The sequence below is a fragment of the Cannabis sativa genome, chromosome 3 (genome assembly GCF_029168945.1).
Source record: "Cannabis sativa cultivar Pink pepper isolate KNU-18-1 chromosome 3, ASM2916894v1, whole genome shotgun sequence".
Classification (NCBI taxonomy): Eukaryota; Viridiplantae; Streptophyta; class Magnoliopsida; order Rosales; family Cannabaceae; genus Cannabis; species Cannabis sativa.
This window is the reverse complement of record NC_083603.1, coordinates 55,245,035-55,258,448: the sequence shown is the minus strand read 5'-3', so window position 1 is coordinate 55,258,448 and position 13,414 is coordinate 55,245,035. Positions and strand designations below refer to the sequence as shown.

Sequence of the window (13,414 nt, the reverse complement as noted above, 5' to 3'; positions counted from 1 at the left end):
AAGCAGTGTTAATGGCTTTGGCCCAAAGACGCTTTGTGAGGTTCTTGCTATTAAACATTACTCTAGCCATTTCTGTTAGAGTACGATTCTTTCTTTCAACCACTCCATTTTGTTGAGGAGTTTTAGGACCAGAAAATTCATGAGAAATACCGTTAGCTTTACAAAATTCATCATATATGGTATTTTCAAATTCCTTACCATGATCACTCCTAATCCTAACGATTTTACCAATGTTACAATCTTTTTCAACTCTTAATTTCAAACACAAAGATTGGAAAGCTTCAAAAGTATCACATTTTTCTCTCAAAAAATCCACCCATGAAAATCGAGAAAAATCATCAACACAAACAAAAATATACCTCTTACCATTTAAGCTTTCAACCTGGATTGGACCCATTAAGTCCATGTGCAAGAGTTCGAGAACTCTAGAAGTATTCACATCCGGGACACTCTTGTGGGAAATTTTCAGTTGCTTACCTAACTGGCATGGTCCACATTTTCCCAATGACTCTCTACCTAATTTAGGTAATCCTCGAACAATCCCTGAAACAGATAATTTTTTTAGATTTTTAATGGATGTGACTAAGTTTTTCATGCCATAGGTCAGTAACATTTTCAATGACAGAATGACAAGTGGCATACGAAGTGATAGTATAACAATTATCACTAGATCGCAGCCCTTGTAACACAATTTCATCAAGAATATTATATACATAGCAATGATTGCTATCAAAGCTCACAGTATAACCCTGATCACAAATCTGACTAATGCTAAGTAGATTAGCTTTTAGTCCTTCAACCAACATGACATTCTTTAGTTTAGGAAGCCCTTCGAACTTGAGAGTTCCCATTCCTATGACTTTACCAGTAAGACCGTTACCAAATGTAACTTCTCCACAATGCATTGGTCTTATGTTCACAAGAAATTCTTTTTCACCTGTCATGTGTCTAGAACAACCACTATCAAAATACCACATGTTAGAAGCAGCAGTTTTAAAACAAGTAGAACCTACCAAGCATTTGTTTTTGACAACCCATTTTTGTTTTTGTAAAACATGTTTATTTCCAATGTAATTAGATTTAAACATGTTATGCATGGTTATGCATTTAGGTCGAATGTGACCTTTTACTCCACAAAAATGGCAAATAGGAATGAAACGTCTTCCAGTCCCTTTGAAATCGTCAAACTTACCGTGCTGCTTCTTTTCTGTAACAGCAGAGTGCTTTGCTGTAGAGACAGAAACCTGCGAGGTATAAACAGTTCTTCCAGAAACAAAACTATTAGTTTTAACAAGAGTGGTATTAGAAACAGGTTGTTTTGGAACATAACCCAGCCCAGCATGATTGGTTTGGCCAGATTTTTGAATTTTTTCAAAGATGGTGGAACCTGGATTTAGCATTTTAACATTCTTTTTAATGTTATCAATTTCCTTGGTTAAAGAAATAATCTTTGACTCTCTTAAAGACAATTCAGATTCACAACATTTAAGTTTATCTTCCAACTCATTAATGTTGTTACACAAAATTTTATTATCTTTAACCAGGGAGCAATTTTCAGCACAAGTTTCCAACCACTTACCAAACATTACCTTGTAGGATTCAACCATGCAATCCTCATCAATTTCTGACTCATCTGATTCGGATCTGGATTCTTCCTTGTTGTCATTGATCAGGATATTGTTCAAGCAAATGCTCTTTCTTTTTTCCTGCAAATTTCTTGACAAAACACTTGTTAGGACAACCTTTTCTTTTTCATCCTCACTACTCTCAGAATCATCACTCCAAGTAACATTTAATCCCTTTTTATTTTACTTTAAGGTATTAGCACATTCGGATTGAGTGTGACCAAAACCTTCACATTCTCTGCATTTAATACCTTTTTTATTGTTAGATGAAAAAGGTTTAGAGGGAATATTACCAGAAATGTTACCTTTTGGGTTCTTTGAAAAGATCTTTTTATTTCCAGCAGATTTCATGAATTTTTGGAAAGTTTTTGCCAATAGAACCATTTCATCATCATTTTCATCATCAGAAACAATATTTTCAGAAGCATTAAAGGCAATACCTTTACTTTTCTCATTCGAGAGACTTTGCTTACTCTTTTTCTTGATTTGTTGATTCAACTCAAAGGTTCTTAAAGATCCCATGAGTTTGTTGCGATATTTAGCACACGCAAGTGTACGTATCGTTTCAAGTAGTAGACTCACTAGGAGTGAGGTCGATCCCACAGGGAGTGTAGTTAAGTACTTTGAAATTAAACTTTTACTTCTATTTGATTAAATAAAAGATAGGAAAAAAACAATGAAGTATAAGAAAAATAGTTGGAAGCAACGATTCGAGAAAATTAATAGTTAATAAACTAGGGTGTCGATTTCAATTGTTTCTATTGTATATGGTCTAATATGATTATTTTCCTAATATTAATTCCTATGCAATAGCAGGTTTACTAAGGTAATTTATAGTCTTCTCAGATATATAAACCTCAATTACATGCAAACTTTCTACTCTCGTGATAAATTTAACATGCAACAGGCATTAAACACAGAAACCCTATAAGCTATCTAAACCATATAGGTACTCTCGTCCTATATCGAAATTCAGTTCTATTCTACTATAGCATATTTGATACTCACTTCTCAGATCTCGCATCAAAATCATAAACAGTTAATTGGTGGCCAGACAATTAAAAGTAATTAAGCACAAATAAAATAGAATACATAAAAATTAGGGGAAAATAAATCATATTAAAACCATAAAACAATGTTAAACAATATCCATCTAACCCTAATTAAAGTGTTTAGTTACTCATGTTCAATGCAGCACAAATACACATATTAACTGATAGAAAAGAGATGAAAAATACAGAAGAGAAGAAAAGAAGAATGCTGAAAAATCCTGAGCAGTATGTCTTCAATATTGCAGCTGATCTCCTTATTCTGTATCTGAACTCTCACTTTTTCTCTCTGAGATTGCTTGCTGAAATCAACTCCATTCTTCCCTTTATATAGGCATTGAAGGCCTAAAAATATGGAAAAAAAACGCAATATTTAAATTCCCATTCGGATTTTAAATTTTTGGGAAACCTCAAACGAGATATTTTCTGTTGCGTTGACTCATAGTATTTTGGCCATAACTCTCTCAATATTGCTCGGAATCGGACGATTCAAGATGTTCCGAAAAGATAAAAGAGAGATCTAGAACTTTCCTGTTTTGACTTTTTCCAAAATCCAATCAGAAAACCGTCGAATTCAGGCTTGAAGTTTTGGCTTCCACAATTTTCTCTATTTTAAATATCATGATATTTTTTATCTTTTTCCCATCTTTTTCTCTGATATTTTTCTAATCTTCTTCTATTTTAAATCTGTAAAAATAAAAGATAACAAGCGTAAAAATGCTCCAAACACGATTAAAACTCAATTAAAAATATACTAAAATTAATCTAAAATTAATACTAAAAATAACCTAACAAATTCCCCCAAACTAAGCTTTTACTCGTCCTCGAGTAAAACACTAAATAAACATTAGACAAGTCAATCTCCAAAACATGAGTAATTTTCAAGTAGCTTGTAAAGCCCGCTTACTTAATTTGGAAATTAGCAGTTGTTTATGTTTAATTATGAAATTATTTATAGCTATTTAAATAATTTATGATACTGTTATTTATGTTATTCAGTAGCTTGCATATTTTGCATTTCCGGTGTCCGGTATTTTGGAACTCGGCGTTTGGCTCAGTAGAAATCACAACTTAGTACGTTAGTAATTTGGGGACGGGTTTTAGACATTGGGAATGTCGGGAATGGCCGGGAATTTAGAATTTCCCAAAAATACCCCTTTAGTATGATTTTTGTGATTTTATGGTGGAGGGGCAAAATGGTCTTTTTTCCCCATTAGTGTTTTGTCTTATGTGAGTGTATTATTTGAAAAATAATATTTAATTATGTGTATTCTTGGCTGAAATGTATATTGCATATAGTTTATTCATTTTCCCTTTTTAGCAAAAAAATCACTAAGTAAGAAAGAAAGAAAATTTTCAAAGAAAACTCTCCATTCTCTCTCTAATTTCGGCTGAGGCTTTTGGGTGCATGAAGCTGATTTTTCTCTTTGATTTCCAAGCAACTCTCATCCATTCAAAGCATTCTTCAAGCTAGGTTAGCTTCTCTTGATTTTCCTTCTTTGAAATTATGAAAAAAATAGTGAAAAGTTGAGAAAATGCATGTTAATTTGAAGTTCTTGCTGCTGTGTTTAATTGTTGTTTCCAGTAGCTTAATTAGGTTTTAAATGGTTGGATTATATAGGTTTTAATGCATGCTAGTGGTGTTGTTTAAAGCTTTGAATTTCCTATGCAAATATGTGATTTTTGAGTGAAATGGTTCATTTTGTTTCTGTGAATTTGCTGGGTGCTCTTGTATGTTTTCAGAGGTGATATTATGCTTAGTTAAGTAGAATTAACTAGGTTAGGATGCATGTTAGTGGATTTAACCAAGTTTGAGTTTTGGAACTCAAAGCTTGGTCTTTAATGGTGATTTTTGTATATGTGTTTTCTGGGTGGTTTTGATGCCTTGGATTTGTTCTAGGGATAGTTTAGAACAGGTCTGGAAAGTTTGGGACCAATTGGGGTTGAATTGGTCGAGTTATGAGATTTTTAGTTGGCTGCCTGCGAGGAACCGGAATTCTGGTTGTGCATCCGGAATTCCGGATGAGGGTTCAGTAATTCCCAAAACCGGAATTCCGGTTGGGCAACCGGTCTGCCGGTTGGGGAATTTTTCCGAACCCTAGTTTTCCTCGTTTTTAGGTTTTTAGGGGTATTGCCATGCTTTTTATCGATAGGGAAACTTTTAGTTCCAAGTTTTAGTCCCCGGGAAGTGATTTAGCGTGTCACTTATAGCGTTGTGATTTTTATGGTTTAGGAGCCGATGTCCGCTCGGCTTCGGTTCCGGTCGGGTTGGCCAAGCACACCCGAAATCGGAATCCGGGTAAGATTAGTATAACGGTATGCATATGTAGATTACATGTTTAGCGTGCATGTAGGAAGCCCGCTAGATTACATTAGTTATGTATTTAGGCTTCGAACCATCCAACCTGTCACGTCGGTACGACAGGAGTATGACCGACGGCGGAGTATGACCGGTTCGACCGATCAGTGACATTTGGTTGGTGGTTCGGTGCTATTGACCTATCCCGTCGGTACGACTGGAGTATGACCGGCGGCGGAGTATGACCGGTTCGACCGATCAGGAGGATACTTGTCAATAGTACCGTCCCCTGAACGTTCAAAACTCAGTACCATGTTGGACATGGCAGTAGTAGCTCAGTACCATGTTGGACATGGCAGTAGCGGGACTCAGTATCGTGTTGGACACGGCAGTTAGTTCTATGTATGATATTATTATGCTTTTCTTACTGAGTCTGTCGACTCACAGTTTATGTTCATGTGTAGGTAAAGGCAAGGCTGTAGCTGATGGACCGTGAGCGAGCTTATGAGATTGTACATGTCGGGGCGGTTAGGCCTGGAGCGTACGATCCTCGGGACAGCAAGGCTGAGATTTTTGTAACTGTCGTTAGACGACTTTCATTTTGATGTAATAGTTAAACAGTGAAACTTTTTGTAAATATTTTTATAATCGGGATCCCGAGTCTTTTATAATATGTTTTACAAGTTTAATCAAAAAGCAAAATTTTAATTAATCACGTTTTTCCATAAACCTCGTTGATTAGCAACGAGCTGCACAGTACGTTTAAAAATCACGTAATACCCCTAAGGTAGTTAGGGTGTTACATAGCTTCAATAACATGATTATGAAAAAATTCACTTATGCATATAATCCAGAATTTCAGCTCAATTACACCCTTGACAGATTTTAATTTATTTTCATTTAGCTTTTAAAACCATATAATGCAATTAACTAACAATTAAACCACTTTATGCATGCCAATTACAATTATCAATCCATTAACTCAGAATTCCATATGCTTGCAATACTTACTATTCTCCACTAATATAGATTAATGCACAACTAAGAATCAGAAGGTCTTTCTAGGCTTGTATTGTTAGGCTTAGGTAAGGTAGTTGAAATGGTCATTTAAGCTTTCCTATACCATAAGCTTCTCAAATTATGTCACCCACAATATTTTTCACACAATCCCAATACCCTTTTTTCTAATTACATGAGAGATATATTCTTCAACAAGGGTGCAACAACTTTATATTTATCTTTTTTTTTTTCTAGATTTGACACTAGTTGTCAGATTTTTCTTTCTTTTCTCCTTTTTTTCAAGTTGTTGTCAATCAATTTTTCTTTTTCTTTTTTTTTTTTTTATATTCTCTCAATTTTCACACTTTTTCCACACACATACAACAAACTTCCCATCCAAATTCCCCCAAACTAAAGATCTACTTATGGTATGATTAGGGTCAAATTGTGGATATTCATGGGTTTATCTTTTTATGCTCAATATGTGTAGAACAAAGAATAGGTTAAGGCTCAAAAAAAGGTAACTAGGATAAAAATTACAAGGATGGCTTGAAAGGCACAATCGATCCAAAAATTGCCTAAATCACTTTCCTAGTCATGCATTTATTATTTCACCTCAAATAGCAAGCAAGCAAGTTCTAGAATTTTCCAAACAACTTTCCACATTCCACAATCAACATGCATAAAACAATTCAATTACTAGCAAATTACATAATATGATTCCATGCTCAAAATTGAAATTAGTCAAGAATGTAATATCACCAAGCACACGGATTTTTCGAAAATAAGTGAACTTTTCAAATCATGCTATCTACCTACTTTCAAATTGACTCATATTAAGAAAATTGACTCAAAACAATAAAAACTAAAAACTAAAAACTAAAATGAAATAAAAATTTAAGTCACCCCCCAAACTAAAGTGACACATTGTCCCCAATGTGCCATTAAAGAAAAAGGAAAGGAAACGTACCTGAGCGCCACATCAGTATGGCGGTGGAGGTGGTGGTGGGTAGAATCCACCTCTCGCATCCATGAGGGCCTTTGTGCCAAACGAAGAAAACTGACCTCCAATGTTGCAAATTTTAAAGCTTTCCTTAGATTGAGAGTCACCTTCATATTTCCCACACAACAGTCTTTTCATACGTCGTCGAAGAGTTCGAAATCGTTCTTTAGACTTCCCTTTCGTCTTGTTGGTAGTGACTTCTCGACCATCCTTTACAACTTCCACTCGACAACAAGTAGGAATTTCAGTTGCAGCAAATACTTTGAAAGTCTCTTCTTCTTTTTGAACACGCAACTTTAACTCCCCCTTCTGTACATCAATTAATGCTCTTCCCGTTGCTAGGAATGGTCTTCCCAAGATGATAGGAATATTCTCATCTTCTTCCATGTCAAGTATTAAGAAATCAGCAGGGAAGATGAACTTACCAACCTTTACCAAGACATCTTCAATTATACCCCGAGGATGAGTCAAAGACCGATCTGCCATTTGTAAAGTAACTGTTGTGGGTTTGGCTTCCCCTAATTTTAATCTTTTGAACATTGATAGGGGCATTAAGTTGATACTGGCTCCCAGATCACATAAAGCTTTTGTTTGTATAGAACCCCCTATTGAGCATGGGATGTTGAAACTACCCGGATCTTTTAGCTTGGGTGGTAGTTTCTTTTGCAGGACCGCACTGCACTCTTCAGTAAGTGCCACCATCTCAAATTCTTCCAACTTTCTTTTCTTAGATAGGATATCTTTCATGAACTTTAGATAAGTTGGCATCTGTTCCAAAGCCTCTATGAATGGGATGTTGATATGCAGTTTCTTGAATATTTCAAGGAATTTTGAAAACTGCTTATTTATCTTATTCTTCTGAAGTCTTTGAGGATAAGGAATTTTGATGTGATGGTCAATGCTGATGGGTGGTGGAGTTTCTTTTTGTTGAAGACTGTCAGTAGTCTTCTTCTTTGTTGTTGTTGGTGCTGGATGTTCATCTTCTTCATTCTCTGGCTTAGCTTGGCTCGGGCCATCATAACTCTTTCCACTCCTCAAGGAGATTGCTTTACATTGCTCTTGTCCTTTTACCTCACTAGTGCTAGGTGAATTTTCTTGAGCTTGTTTTGCCACTTGAGTAGCCAATTGTTCCATCTGAGTTTCTAGAGTTTTAATAGAGGATCTAGTCTCCATCATGAATTGGAGCAATAAATCAGCTTGGATATTGGATCCTCTACTAGGACTTTGTTGTTGCAGCTGTTGTTGGTTTTGTTGGGGCTGATTTCTCTGCTGGTAGAACGCCTGCTGGTTGCGCCCATAATTATTATTTTGGGCATAGTTTCCAATGGCTTTTGCTTGATCCATTGGTAAACTATTCACATCCACCGGACATTCCTCATAGGGGTGAGGACCTCCACATAGCTCACAAACCACCTGAGCTTGTTTTACTTGAACAGTTATCAGTTTTGTTAGGGCCTCTACCTGAGCTGTCAACTTGGTAATAGCATCCACTTCATACATACCTGCAACTTTTTTAGATGGACCTCTTTCTGTTGACCATTGTTGGTTAGTCATGGCCATCTCTTCAAGTAATTCAAAGGCCTCATTAGCACTTTTCCTCATGAAAACTCCACCAACAGCGGCATCTATGAGTGTTTGGGTTTCATTCATCAACCCATTGTAAAAGTTGTGCACTTGCAGCCACTTCTCAATCCCATGATTAGGGCATTTTCTCAGTAAGTCCTTGAACCTCTCCCATGCTTCATAAAGAGATTCACTGTCCTGTTGGGTGAAGTTATTGATATCAGCTCTCAGCTTGGCAATCTTTGCAGGAGGAAAGAACTTGGATAGGAATTTCAGGGCCAATTCCTCCCAAGTGTTGATAGAATGAGTTGGTAAAGAAATAAACCAACTTTTGGCTCGTTCCCTTAGTGAGAATGGGAACAGCCTTAGTCTGATGGCGTCATTGCTAACTCCGTTCATCTTGAATGTCTGGCACAATTCTTCGAAGTTGGCGAGGTGCATGTTTGGGTCTTCTGACGGCAGTCCCCCAAACTGGACTGAAGATTGGACCATCTGCAGTATGGCTGGCTTGATTTCAAAGTTGTTTGCGTCAACAACAGGTGGCCTTATGCAGGATCGGGCCCCTGTCAAGTTAGGAAGTAAGTAGTCCCTCAGGCTACGGTCATTGTTGTTATGTCCATTAGCCTGGTCTTCTACACCTCCTCCGTTGTGTCCATTGTTACCATTATTGGCGTTGTCAGCCATGACTTCTTCTTGTTCAATCTCTAGTGCCGCTCTTTCCAATTTTCTCCTCCTTCTGTTTCTTCTACAGGTCTTTTCTATCTCAGGGTCAACAGGTAATCTGGCAATTGGTCCTTGACTTCTCATAAACTATTGAACCTGAAAGCAGAATAAGATCTTGAGACAACAGAGTTAGTACTTAAATTAGAAAGAAAAATCAAATTAGAACAAAATTTAATTTTTAATAATATTAACTATTACTCCCCGGCAACGGCGCCAAAAACTTGTTGCGATATTTAGCACACGCAAGTGTACGTATCGTTTCAAGTAGTAGACTCACTAGGAGTGAGGTCGATCCCACAGGGAGTGTAGTTAAGTACTTTGAAATTAAACTTTTACTTCTATTTGATTAAATAAAAGATAGGAAAAAAACAATGAAGTATAAGAAAAATAGTTGGAAGCAACGATTCGAGAAAATTAATAGTTAATAAACTAGGGTGTCGATTTCAATTGTTTCTATTGTATATGGTCTAATATGATTATTTTCCTAATATTAATTCCTATGCAATAGCAGGTTTACTAAGGTAATTTATAGTCTTCTCAGATATATAAACCTCAATTACATGCAAACTTTCTACTCTCGTGATAAATTTAACATGCAACAGGCATTAAACACAGAAACCCTATAAGCTATCTAAACCATATAGGTACTCTCGTCCTATATCGAAATTCAGTTCTATTCTACTATAGCATATTTGATACTCACTTCTCAGATCTCGCATCAAAATCATAAACAGTTAATTGGTGGCCAGACAATTAAAAGTAATTAAGCACAAATAAAATAGAATACATAAAAATTAGGGGGAAAATAAATCATATTAAAACCATAAAACAATGTTAAACAATATCCATCTAACCCTAATTAAAGTGTTTAGTTACTCATGTTCAATGCAGCACAAATACACATATTAACTGATAGAAAAGAGATGAAAAATACAGAAGAGAAGAAAAGAAGAATGCTGAAAAATCCTGAGCAGTATGTCTTCAATATTGCAGCTGATCTCCTTATTCTGTATCTGAACTCTCACTTTTTCTCTCTGAGATTGCTTGCTGAAATCAACTCCATTCTTCCCTTTATATAGGCATTGAAGGCCTAAAAATATGGAAAAAAACGCAATATTTAAATTCCCATTCGGATTTAAATTTTTGGGAAACCTCAAACGAGATATTTTTTTTTCTGTTGCGTTGACTCATAGTATTTTGGCCATAACTCTCTCAATATTGCTCGGAATCGGACGATTCAAGATGTTCCGGAAAGATAAAAAAGAGATCTAGAACTTTCCTGTTTTGACTTTTTCCAAAATCCAATCAGAAAACCGTCGAATTCAGGCTTGAAGTTTCGGCTTCCACAATTTTCTCTATTTTAAATATCATGATATTTTTTATCTTTTTCCCATCTTTTTCTCTGATATTTTTCTAATCTTCTTCTATTTTAAATCTGTAAAAATAAAAGATAACAAGCGTAAAAATGCTCCAAACACGATTAAAACTCAATTAAAAATATACTAAAATTAATCTAAAATTAATACTAAAAATAACCTAACAGAGTTCCTCAACCTTCATTTTGCGAAAATCTTTTGCCTCTTCCATTGCAAGCAATTTTGTATCAAACCTGTCAGGAAGAACTCGAACAATTTTTCGAACCAAGACAGATTCATCTAGTTTTTCTCCCAAGGCAAAAAACTCATTAGAAATATCAGATAATCTTTCATAAAAATTATTTAAAGTTTCAGTATCTGACATTCTCAATTCATCAAATCTAGTTTGCAGCATAGTAAATCGTGATCTCTTTACATCAGCAGTACCTTCAAATTGAATTTGAAGGATTTCCCATGCTTCCTTTGCAGATTCACAAGATGAGATTAATTTAATAAAGCCTTCACCAACACCATTAAAAATAGCATGTAAAGCCTTATTATTGTACCCAGACAGTTTTTCATCTTCAGTGGTCCAACTGAGTTCAGATTTTACCTGAGTATTTCCTTTTTCATCATTTTCAGTAGGTTGAGACCAACCTGTAAGAATAGCTCTCCATGCCTTCTCATCTTGCGATTTGATGAATGCTCTCATCCTGACCTTCCAATAAGGATAATTCGACTCATTCAATAGAGGAGGTCTAGAGATAAAACTTCCTTCTGCAAATAAAGACATCTCACACAAAACAAGTTAAACGGAATAACCTCAAGATCTCACTAAGAATTTAGTGACTTGCTCTGATACCAATTGAAATTCCGTATTTTAATATTCCCAGTTTGATTATTTAATTAAATGATTAATTAAATGCGGAATAATAAAACTAGTGCGAAAACGATTTTACGTAGTTACAGAATGCAACTCTGTAACTCCAGAGAAACCCAGAAAAACAAACAGTGCATAAAAGTAAAAACACACAAGATTTTTGTACGTGGTTTCAACAATCCTTTCAAATTGTTACTAGTCCACGGGGCCACGCCCAGAGATAAGATTCATTAGATCGGTATCAAAAATACAAAGTAATTGACTTATGCATAAATAGACTCCCTCTTATTGTATGTCGCAAGCTTGATGTATTCCACCTACTAACCGAATCTTGATAAAACTCCAAGATCTCGAACTCCCTTCGATCACCTTGAAGAGTGCTTGAATCCTCCCGATTCAAGGCTTAAAGGCTATCTCCCGAAAGCCTATACAACCATCTCCCGAAGGTTGTGTGCTTGTATCCTCTCGATGCAAGACTTCAAAAGCAATCTCCCGAAAGCTTGTAAATACCCTTCTCCCGAAGGTGCACTGATTTTCTTCTTCGTTGCAGACTTGAATACAGACTCAAGACAATACAAACAACAAATAAACAGAGTAAGAGTAGAACAACTCTTCTCTACAAAACAAAGACACTCTTTCCTTAAGATATGAATACAACTCTAAGTGTGTGAAAGAGATACAAAACCTAGCAGCTATAGGATGTATTTATAATGAATATACATCTCATAGACAGCTTACATTCGGTCTGAACAAGACCTCAACCCACTAGAAACTTCCCTAAAATAATTCTTCAATCAGTCCAGGAATTTCCGTTTCTGTACCTACAGAATCGTGGGCAGTAACTACAACTTTCCTTTTATAGAAAAGGAAAGTTTAGCTCCGGTTTTCTCTTCAAGAAACCTGATCTTAGAAATTGGGAAACTCAACACAAGATCAGAATAACAGCTGGTTAGAAAAGAATCAATGTGTAATCAAAACTTACCATATTTACCTCAATTTCCATAAATAGGAAAGCTAGACAACTTTCCTTCCAAGTTTAGATATACACAAATAGGAAAACTATATTAAACACTCCAGCCGAAATATACATTAAATAATAAAATATTTTTGTCAATTAAATATGCCAAAAATGAAATTAACAGTTTTAGAAAGTTCATATTTAGGGTGTTAATAAACATACTTGTGAGTAGATCTATGATCCTGGTAAAATAATTTCCAACAAAAGAGACATATTATTCTGGTGCCACTAATGTAAGGTTTCTCAAACTTTATGTCTTTAACTCCATTATTTAGAGAGCTCATATTTAGTGTGTTAATCAACATACTTATTAGTAAATCTAGAATCTGGTAAAATATATTCCAACAAATAAATTATATCTCACCCTAACAAAATTATAAAACTTTATTGCTAAACTAATTAAATCTTACCTATCTCATTCTCATTCACAATGCATATATATACATATATATTACTTAGAATATATACAGTACAATTACAATATTTACATAAATAAAATACACAATACATACAATACAAAATATATATACACACATATTTAAGAATACACAAAATACATACATATAAACTATATATTAAGTTTTAAAATTTTACCTTATAAGCGCAATACGACGATCAATCTCGTAAAAATTTTGACCACCGTGCACATACACAACAACCATGTTAATAATATAAAACAATTCCAAAAAAATTTATAAAAATAAAAAATAAAGTAATGTACACTACTAAAATAAGTAAAAATCATATTGATACCTTAATGGACGTTGAGATTCAACACTTTCTCCACTAAAATTAGTGGTCGGAGTTATAACCACTAGTTTATTTCTATGAGTTTGATTTATAGTGAAAAAGGAGAAAAATAACAACTTTTTGGTTATATGTGTTTAGGTATCAAAAATT

General features: G+C 35.0%; 1 non-coding gene across 1 annotated transcript; it reads left to right on the top strand.

Moving 5' to 3' along the window:
* Nucleotides 1-8,665: 8,665 nt before the first annotated feature.
* LOC115708544 (small nucleolar RNA R71) lies at nucleotides 8,666-8,772 on the top strand. Its single transcript, XR_004010035.2, has one exon. It is a non-coding gene; the product is annotated as a small nucleolar RNA R71 (small nucleolar RNA).
* The last annotated feature ends 4,642 nt before the right edge of the window (nucleotides 8,773-13,414 follow it).